At 38.6% G+C, this 4,306-nt stretch overlaps 1 long non-coding RNA gene across 1 annotated transcript; it reads left to right on the top strand.

Moving 5' to 3' along the window:
• Window positions 1–890: 890 nt before the first annotated feature.
• Window positions 891–3,941, top strand: LOC113288127. The gene is made up of 2 exons (XR_003330477.1): window positions 891–2,922; window positions 3,684–3,941. It is a non-coding gene; the product is annotated as an uncharacterized LOC113288127 (long non-coding RNA).
• Window positions 3,942–4,306: the final 365 nt, after the last annotated feature.

The following is a 4,306-nucleotide window of genomic DNA, read 5'->3' as shown; positions in this document are numbered from 1 at the left end:
ATATGTGGAATGGACTACTCGAACGTGTCTAGGGCTGCACAAGACCCGCCCACGATACCCAAACCCACTCGTACCCGCTAAATCCGTGGGTTTTTAATCCATACCCGCCCGTTGTGGGTGCGGGGTTGGTTATGAAAAAAAAAAACCGCTGTCTGTGGGTGCGAGGTTGGTTTAAGCTAATACCCGCCCATACCCGCCCAAAAAACCCGCAGATTATATAAACTTAGATAAAACTAATCCTAGTCGTCCATTATGAAACCCTAATACTAGTAGATAGGATAACTGATAACCCTCATTCACTTTCTACACTCTTCTCTCTGTTTGGCCTCTCCTCTTCTTCCCCCTCAGTTCTTCTTCTTCACCTACGAACGACAATTACCAGAAATCTTCACCAGAAATCGACAACAACAACTTCGAATCTTCACCAGAAATCGACAACAATCGAAAAATCAACAGATTCAACACTTAATCTTCATCTGTGAACTTCCTAGATATGAATATTTTGGGGGTTTTGGTTTTTTTTCTCACTTAATCAAGGAGAATAGAAGTTACTCTAAATACTTGAATATAAAGCGGGTTTAAACCCGTTTAAACCCATACCCGCCCAACCCGTAGCGGGCGGGTAACAAAACCCGCCCGCTGTTTGTGGGTGCGGGGTTGGTTATGAAAAAAAAAAACCGCAGTCTGTGGGTGCGAGGTTGGTTTTAGCTTATACCCGCCCATGTGCAGCCCTAAACGTGTCATTCGGGTATCGGATGAAGATTTATCTATTTGTTTTTGAAGGGTAAAATAGTAATTTTGGATTTTAATCCTTGTGGCTGCACGTGTCTAAGCGAGTTGGTGTTTCATCAATTTGGGTCGGCCTTATCTCTAGCCATTGAGAGGATAACTCTCATTCTCTTTCTTCTTCTTCATTCTTCATTCTTTCTTCTTCTTCCTTCTTCTTCTCTCTTTTCTTCTGTTAGTGAACCCGATAGATGATTTGAGAAATTCACTGAGAAAATCAGTTGATAAGAAGGATTAGAATAAGTATAAGATGTTACTGGTGTTGGTGAGGAGGTGGTGTTGATGTTTATCGAGTTCGGGAAAAGAAGGAGATGATACTGTTAATCAGAAATTAGGGTTTATAGATTTGTTTGATGTTTTGAGGAATAAGAAGATGATATATAGAGCTACTATTGGATAATGAAGCATGGGTAGATGTTCACTTGAAATTCTGAAATCGTTTTGAAGATGAATCAGAGAACCAAGTTAGGGTTTCTCAGAGAATTCAAATTAATGATGTATAAGAGGAATTAAAGATTGGGTTTGGCTAATTGAAGAAAAGTTGGTGTTTAAATGATGAAGAGAAGTTGTTCTGAAGTTGTACTGAAAGGAAAAGAATCAGGGATTATGTTCTGTTTTTTTTCCCGAAATAGAAATTAGGGTTCTTGGAAGAAATTGAACCGAACTGGTGGGTGGTTGTTGTCTTAAGATGAATTGGGGTTTCGAATTAGTAATGATTAAAATGAAATTGAATATGAGTTCGTTCTTAATAGGGTTGATCTGAAGTTGATTTGAGGATCGAATTGAGAAGTTAGGATTCATAAGAACAACTCAGGGAAGCAGTAGGTGATGAAATTGGTGATTAAGCAAGGGGATTTGAGACGGGTTTGATATGTATTAAGGATTTAGAGTGGTATTACAAATGAAGCTAAGCTTTAGAGGCTGAAACCGATGAAGGTGATTGAGTTTAGGGTTCTTGATGGAACAGAGTTTTGGGGTTCATGGGTTTGAGATGCAGATGAGGGGATTCCGATCCAGCGATTGCTGTTACTGGGGTAAGCTTTTAATTGTTCTAATCTTGATATTTGAAGGATGAATCAGTGAATTGTTAAGTTTATATAATTGTTTTTGAAACTGTGTTATGAGATGGATATGGAGTAGAATTGTTGATATGAAGTAGGTTGTGTTGAATTACTATGAACTAGAATGAATAGAGAAAGTGCAAGGATGTGGAGTTGGAGATGTTGTTGGTGCTGAGTTGGTGGAAGCGATGTTATCAATGGTAGTGATGAATTTTGTTATGAGTTAAGGATGCAGGTGGTAGTAGTGGTGATAAGCTTTATATGTGTTGTTGAAGTGTTTGAATTGGATTTCTTGTGGCGTTGGTGTTAATGAGTTTATGTTGGCTGAAGGCTGGGTTTGTGGTGAACTGAGGTAATGGGTGTGCTGGTGTTCTTGAAATGGATGAATCAATTCAGAGGTAATTGTTGTTATTTAATTTCTTAGATTGAGTTTATGTGATTTTGAATGGAATTGAAGTGATAATGATAATTATAGAATTGTTGAGTATATATTGTTAATAAAGCTAATACCTGAGGAGAATATGGATTAGAACGGGTTTCTTATGGAAGTTCAGGCTGTGTGAAATTACATGGAGAGGGAGAAATAAGGTGATATTGGGTTCTGGTTGGTTGAAGTTGTGGGATTGTTAATAGACTCATAGTTGAGTTAGATGGATACATTAAGATATCTATACGTAAGATATCTATGGAATGAATGATTTATTGTAGACTAGTGGGTTTTCGTAACCAGGGATGGTGATGTTCTGTGTATGTGAAGTTGCAGGTGTTATGAGGTGAATTGGTAGTGGACCATGATATCTGCAGATAGAGATGTAATAGGTGGAGGTACAGGGAATGATGTTGGGAGTAATGGGATGCTTGCACTGGTAGTGGTGATGTTATGGAATCTGGTGGTGTTATTGGTGCAGATGAATGAGTTGTAGATGGAATTGAGTCACTGTCGATGGGTTGAGATGATGGTTGTCTGTGTGTTGAGATGGCAGATATTGTGCTGTGAATGCTGAAATGGGTGTTGGTATGAGTAGTGTAGGATTATAGTTGTGAGTTCAGTAAAAGCTTAAAGCTGCAACTGCAGGTAGGCTGTATTACCTTTGTAATTCAATTTGAAGTTTACTTGTTGATTCAATTGATGTATTATTAGTTTGGAATTAAACTTGAGTTAGAGTTGTAGAGTTTAGAGTTTTGGTGTTGCACAATGATTGTGCATTAGCTTTCCTTGGCCTGAGCAATGGCTCTGACCTGTACAAGTGTTTTGGCCTTGTGCCATTCAGCCTAGTCAAGATCTGACTCTAGCTGACTTAATCCACCTGACTGAGTCGAATCGGGTTGAATCGGGTTTGACCCACTGAGTCACTAGTATTGACTCGTTGACCATTGGCCTTGGACTTTGGCCTGATCTTGACTCTGTTGAGACGTTTACTGTTAGTTGACCCTTGACCATCACTTTGACCGTTAAATTGACCCAGTTGGGTCAGGCCTTGTGTAGTGGGGCGGACTAGTGGGTCGTGCCGGATCAGGCCCACGGGCTTGGGCTTAGGGCCATCAATCTTAATTAGTGTTTGGACCACTTATGGTCTGAATTAATCTTTGGTTTCTTTTGCAAAGTTGTAGATGTTCTTAAGACTTAGCTATGGACTATAAAATCAATCTAAATGGATTAGTAAATTCTTAGTTATGCAAGACATGGATAATGAAGATGTGTAGAACCATTAATGGGCTAGAACCGTTAGATAGATTTGTATGTTTCTTGTGTGAGCCTCTTTGGCTAGATTCTTAGAGTTTTTGTGTGATTAACAGTTAGTCTATATTAACAACAATCGATTCAAAATTAACCAGTGGATCGTGGATCTCGAGGTAGGCGTGGCTCGTCATCAAAAGAGGTGGGGATACATTTGACTCTTTTGTAACCATTGTTTCTTTTACAAAAGTTTATATTTAAAAAACCATGCATTGTCTGTCTATGCATTTCATGCTTTATTTAAATTGCATTATGATAATTCTGTTGATTCTTTGAATCTTTCCATGAAATGGAAAGGACTTGTACGGTATGTCATTATGAATTGTTATGGGAAATGAGAATTTCCACTTGTGGTATATATGGTACGCTCATCCACATGAATTAAGCTTCCATGCTTATATCGGTCGACAGTTTGCGAGTTCGGAATTGTCGACATCCATATTTACGATTAGGTGTGGATTTGCGAGTTCAGAATTGCACAACCATAGTATATATTGTTTGAAGAAGGAGTTTGTCCATATACATGTTTGTTTACTTCTGTGAGGATATGCTCTTTCACATTTATATCTATATGAATTCAGCTTTTATGCTTATATCGGTCGACAGTTTGCGAGTTCGAAATTGTCGATATCCATATTTAGGATTTGGTGTGGATTTGCGAGTTCGGAATTGCACAACCATAGTATACATTGTTTGAAGAAAGAGCTTGTCCGTATTCGTG

Source organism: Papaver somniferum, chromosome 6 (genome assembly GCF_003573695.1).
Source record: "Papaver somniferum cultivar HN1 chromosome 6, ASM357369v1, whole genome shotgun sequence".
NCBI lineage: Eukaryota > Viridiplantae > Streptophyta > Magnoliopsida > Ranunculales > Papaveraceae > Papaver > Papaver somniferum.
This window is presented reverse-complemented; position numbering and strand designations above follow the sequence as displayed.